Source organism: Passer domesticus, chromosome 31, assembly GCF_036417665.1.
Source record: "Passer domesticus isolate bPasDom1 chromosome 31, bPasDom1.hap1, whole genome shotgun sequence".
NCBI lineage: Eukaryota > Metazoa > Chordata > Aves > Passeriformes > Passeridae > Passer > Passer domesticus.
In genome coordinates this window covers 3,910,524-3,916,616 of record NC_087504.1, presented here as the reverse complement: position 1 = coordinate 3,916,616, position 6,093 = coordinate 3,910,524, and the positions used below count along the sequence as shown (strand labels likewise).

At 52.4% G+C, this 6,093-nt stretch overlaps 1 long non-coding RNA gene across 1 annotated transcript in view; it reads right to left on the bottom strand.

Annotated features, from left to right (window-relative positions):
• Positions 1 to 438: 438 nt before the first annotated feature.
• LOC135287886 (uncharacterized) overlaps positions 439 to 6,093 on the bottom strand; it is a 32,289-nt gene continuing 26,634 nt past the window's right edge. Inside the window, exon 3 of the long non-coding RNA XR_010351344.1 lies at positions 439 to 5,180. This is a non-coding gene — a long non-coding RNA (uncharacterized LOC135287886). The remainder of the gene's footprint in view (positions 5,181 to 6,093) is intronic.

Here is a 6,093-nt window from a genome sequence, read left to right as displayed (position 1 = left end):
CTGCCCTGCTGGAAGTCCTGGGATCCCAAAATGCTGTCCTACACCCCGACTTGGGCGTCCCCCCCAGACCCCTGGGGGGAGCAGCAGGAATGATGCTCCGAGGGGATTCCTGCTAGGAAAACACACCTTGAAACCACTTTGCTTTAGAGAAAGATTCACAAAATATATTACAGCGCATTGTTGGTTTTGGTAAGAGAATTAAAACACTGCGGTGTGGGTGGAGGATGGAGATTGCAGCCCTCAGGTCCCCTGGCCTGAATCAGTGCCCTGTGAGGGACCCCATCAATGCCATCACCTGCAATTAGGGCTGGGCAGATCCGTGTGGATAAGTCAGAGCCAGGGAGTAATCAGGGCCCATTGAGGAGATTAGACACAGAGCACAAGCTGCCCAGCAAACACGGCCCAGCTGGCAGCCCCTTGGCTGTTCTGTGGGTAGCAGCTCCAGGACATGGAGGAGTGAAAGAAAAAGAAACAGAAGTCAAATAAGTTGTAATAAATACACTGCAGAATGTATTTTGGAATCCTCTCAGTGCCAAGAGCTGCCCAGCCTCAGTCCACAGGGACAGCATGGGAGCAAACCTCTGTCAGATCAGTGTTTGTCACATCAGGCAGTGATCTGTGCTCTCTGGGACCAGGGACAGGAGCCAAAGGAACAGCTGGAGCTGTGACAGGGGAGGGTTGCATTGGATATCAGGAAAGTTTCTTTCCCCTGAGGGGTGTCAGGCACAGAAAATGCTCTCCAGGAATGGTCAGGGCCCCCCAAGGCTGCCAGAGCTCCAGGAGCATTTGAACAACCCTCTCAGGCACAGGATGGGATTGTTGAGGTGTCCTGTGCAGGGCCAGGAGCCAGACTGATGATCCTTGTGGGACCTTTGCAGTTCAGGATATTCCATAATTCTGTGACATAGTGAGACCTCATATGTCCCTTGTGGGAGTGGGAACTTCTTCCTTCTCATCCCCTTCCCCCTTAGCCCCATTTCCAGACCTGCTGAGCACCTGATATCCCACAGGAGCTGAGGACTCCTGGACTCAGGCTTTGCTGGGATGTAAATTACCACTAATGCTCAGATTAGAGCATTTCCCAGCAGTTGCTTCTGCCCATTCCATGGAAACACCCAGCTGGGAAAGGGCTCAGTGTCACCAGGACTCCTCCAGCTCAGGAACACTCCCAGCCTCGCTGGCTGGGGTAGAAAACCAGGCCTGCTCCATAGAGTGAGACAAGAATTCCTGCTGGGTGACAATTCTGTGTCAGCCAAGGGAGAAATGCAGGAGTGACACCGCTCGAGCCAGGACATGACCAGGTCCTGTTGTCACCTGTTGGGAGGTGAAACAACCAGTTCTGTATTTATACCCGGGCAGGTTCTTTCCTGTGAGTCACCAGCTGTGACTGGGGCATGGGCAGTTCCCCTTGAGCCCCATTCAGGAGCTCCCAAAGCCTTCTTCCAACAGCTGGGTTTGGGATCATGGCAGAAACAATTGTTCCTCCTGCCCAGGGTGTTCCAGAGCTGAGGGAGCTGGTGGGCACACAAATGAGACATCCCAGTCTGAGAACAAGCAAAGGGCAAGGCAAGAAGCTGCTTTCCTACAGCAGTCCCTCACCCAGCTCCATGGAATCAGAATATTGGAGCCATGTCTTTCTTGTTAGAGCCAGATTATCTGATGTGAGCTGATGCCAGTAAAAACTGGGATTTCCTGTCACCAACCTCCCTCTGCTCTATTGACTTTTCCTTGCTTCAGGCATACCTTATGGATTTATTCCCTATTCCCCAGCAGAAGGGATCCAGCTGGATTCAAGGGCATCTCCCCTGTTCCTCTAGAGCAGGAGCATCCCAGCTCTCAGGACAGGGCAGGAGGAAGATGAGGACCATGACACAGAGACCTGAACAGTGAGCAGAGCCTTTCCCAGCCCTCAGAGCCAGCAGGACACCCACTGGTTTCACAAGAGGAAACTCCACCTCAGGGTAGAGCAGAGGGCACCAGGAATTTGGCCTTAGGAAGCCAGGAGTGAATGTTAAAGCCATGAGGCAGAGCGTGAAGGAGCAGTAGGAGCAGTGCTGGGAGAGATTTATGGCTTCTGGGTGTGAGCTGGGACCTCCCACTGGCAGCCCTGAGGTCTGGGCTGTCCATGGCAGTGCAAAGTGCTTCTCCCTCCAAAACTGTGCTGAAACAAGGAGTCAGCTTCCCTTTTCCTGGTGTTTCACTGTGTTACACCCACTCTGGAATGGGCACTCGCTTCAGTCCCAGGCGAGTACAAACACCAGAAGAAAGGCAGGGATTGTTTATTGTCCCTGACTCTGATGATTTATCTGTTGGTTACCTGGGCATCAGCCTGCCCAAGGGGTCCAAAGCCAGTCCCTGGCTCAGGGGTGATATTCTGTCCCTGTTCCCCACATCTTGCCCTGTGCCTGAAGAGCTGATGCCAGCATGGCTCAACCACATCTTGGCCCCAGTGTTTTGTCCAGAGGTGCCACATTTGGTTATCACACCTCTGCTGCCATCCCCACTATCAGCAAGGAATAAATATTTTTAGACATGGAATAAATATTGAGCTGGCTTCACTATCTCTGCCTCAGCTCCTGCTGCCTCCTCCCAGACAGCCAGGGAGCCTCCAGCACCGTGGCAGAGCCTGCAGGATTACAGGGTGTTCCCACCATGGAGCTGTGCAGATGCTGCCAGGGCCTCCTTGGTGGCTCTGACACAAAAGGCTGGGCTCAGCAGCTGCTGGAAACATCTGGCTTTAATTCTTGCTTAAAGCCACAACTTTCATTTGGCCACCAAACCACGTCCCTTTCATCTCTCCAGAGGACCAGCCCTGTGGCAGAGCTGACTCTGCCTGTCCTTACCCTGCATTATCCTGCAGGAAGAAGGTCCCAGAAAATTCAGGGCTGTGCTCCTACAGCAGAGAGATCTTGGAGAGGGCAGCAGCTCCCAGCTGACAGGTTCCTGCTCTTCTCTCCCTAGAGTTCCTTTGAAGTAATTTCTAGACACACATTTCTCCATTAGCATGGCTCAAAGGGGCTCAGTGTTCAGCTTAGACCTGATTGCCCCTAAATTCCCTGGGCTGAGAACCCAAATGTGAAGAATCAACAGAAGTGAAATGTTGTGCTAAGCAGGCCAAAGTGTGTCCTTGGGCTGGAGGGAGAAACTGTGTCTGTTTGGAAATCCCTTAAACTGAGGGTGCTGAAGGTTTGTGGCTGGGCTGGCAGGCGTGGAAGAGGGCTGGGAAAAGGCCTTGGCAGGATCAGAAACACCAGCAGTGGCAGTTTACTCAAAACACTTGGCTGATAATTCTGGTATCAATAAATGATTACCCCAGCAGGGAGAAGATGTTTTGAACACTCAGGGTGTTTTTGTGCAGTAGAAGAGGCCTGGAGTGAGAACTTTGGAGGTTGGAGAGATCAGCTGCCATCACATGATCCCGTGACGCCGGTAACCACAGCAAAGTTTTATCCAAAGCCAGGGAGACTCTTGGCTCTGCTTCTGGGCCTGAGCTCAGCAGAGATTGTGCCATTGTATTTTCACAAACTTCCATTGGTACTGAAGTAACTGATTGGCTTTTCCAGACAAAACTGAGTCCCGCTGTGGGAGAGGTGCTTGGGCAGCTCAGAGGCATCACGGGGTCTGATCCCAGCATGCCAGGCAAACCCACGGAGCTCCAGCTCCAGGGGCAGCCAGCCCTGAGCAATCCATCTCCTGTGGCAGACTCTGGCTACACCCAAAGCCTTGGCAGGGCTGGAGTCTAGAAACTGTGCTATAATTTCAAATAAACCAGCTCTTCCCATCTGCCTCCTGCCCTGCTGCTGGGCCACACTCTTCAAATGGTCACAGGGAAAAGGTTTTACCCTTTTATTTAACATGATCAAATAAAACAATCCATGCAGGGGACAGCAGGACAACAACAGGCTCGCATGGACTCACAGCTGCCTGCCAGGAGCAGGGACCTGCCACGGCTCCAGCTTGGCTACACAGTGTGGGGGGATTTTTCTGTAGCTCAGATGGGTCTTTTGGTACCCAGAATTTTCCCTTCTTGCTACACTGAAACCCTCCAGGGCATCCAGCCACCAGGAGCTGGTCTCCAGAGGTACATTCAGGAGAGCTCAGGTGTCCCTGTCCCACCTCCTCGCTGCTCCATCCAGGTCAGACCTGGCAGGGAGGAGGAGCGAGTGAATCACCAGGAAAGGGCAGGAGCAGGAAGTGCAGCTGCAAGGCTGACCCAGCATGGCTCCTCCTGGACTTTGGACAGATGGAGCTGGCCAGGAGTTAATGTTTAACTCCTCCAAAGGCCTGGAGACACCAGGGACATCCTGCTTGGCCAGGAGCTGTGCTGGGATGGTCCCGCAGAGCTGCACTTGTGCCTCAAAGGCAATTAAATCAAAAGGCAAAAAAAGTCCAAAGGGCCTCATGATGTCCCGATAAGCACCAGAAAAGAGGTGGATAAATGACATTAATGGCATTAATTTGTTCATCTGGGTAGCCCTGCCCCAGGCACAGCAGTTCCCACAGCATCAATAAGGAAAAGCTCATGAGTTGTTGGGATATGTTACCAAGGTCTTGGCAAAGCTGCAGAACTTCCTGCTCTCCCTTCTTTCCCCATCTCTCTTTCCTCTTCCCAAGGGCATTTAAATCCAAGCAAGAGAGTCTTGGCCAAAAAGGAGCACATGGTGCCCCGGGGGCAGGGCAGGGCCCGGGACGTTAATCCCAGCTCAGGTTACTCAACAGCAGTTTTGGATTCCTGTTCCTCACTTCACCCTTGTAAAGTGGGAATGGTGCTTCCTGAGTTCCCAACGCTGCCAGAGTCGTGTCTGAGGGCTGATTAGGAAGGTCCAAAAACACTGGATGAGTGGCTGTGAGATGCACCCTTGCTGAGGACCAGGAACTCAGATTTTTCTGCTCCTCCAGGGATGCCAAGGGCAGCCAGGAGCTGCCAGGAACAGGCTCAGAAGTTCTGCCTCTGTCCCCCAGGGAACACACATCCTGCAGGGAATCCATCCTGTTCATTTGTGGCCTCTGCAATAACCTGACGTGGTGGGAAGGAATCAGCCGTGTTCAGCAGGTGGATCCAATGTCTCTCCCAGTCCCCAAGGCTGAGGAAGAAAGGATTCTGTAACCCAAGAAGAAGCAGCAGCTCTGACTGTCCAGGAATAAAAGAGTCTCAGTGAGCAGCTCCTGGCTAAAGTTACCTGCAGGCAGAAAGGGGAGAGCTCAGGGAAGAGCTCAGGCTGTGCCATCAGAGCCACAGGTGTGCAGCCCTGCCTTAGCAAAGCTATGCCACAGAAGTTCAGGATGGTGTTTTTCTGTTACCTTGGTTTTATCACAAAGCAAAAAGGGAATGTACAGACTGACAGAGTATGTTTGGAAATGGAAATAAAATTCCAGTTTAATCACTGATTAAACAAACCAGTGGTGCTGTTGGGAGGGGTCACTTGGAGTTTGCGGATTGGGTGGGGACCTCAAAAATGCCATGAGGGTGTCCCAGGCTTTTCTGGGGGTTTCTTCACCCTGTTTGCTGGGCCTGGGCTGTGGGAAGCTCAGGAGCCCCAACACTTGGAGTCAGTGCTGGCCTGAGTGAGACTCAGGTGAAACATCAGAAAGGGAGGGGTGAAGACAGAAAACATTTCTTTGAACTCTCCCCTCTGGGTATAAACCTACCAGAGTGGTCCCATTCTGCAGCTCCAAGAGTGACTCCAGATATCCCTGGAAAGCAAGAGGCACTACCAACAGATTAATAATTACACCTGGGGCTATTTCCCAGAGAATTGTTCCTATCTCATTGACTCACCAACCTGCAATTCACCGCCTCTCACCAAAGCACCAGAAACCCCATTTTAGATCAATGCTGAGCTCAGAGCCCTCAGCTGCAACTGGGGAATGAGCTCAGAGCTCAGAGCCCTCAGCTGCACCTCAGGAATGAGCTCACAGCACTGTCACTGCCAGTTCTCTGTGGTCAGCCTGATGGGTCCCTTCCAGCACAGGAGATTCCATCATTCCATGATTCTGTGACACCTTCCCTGCTCATGCACTTGCCCAAACAGCATCTCCTGCTGCCACCTGAGATGGGTCCCTGTGCTGGAGATGTCATGGTCTGACCCAGGA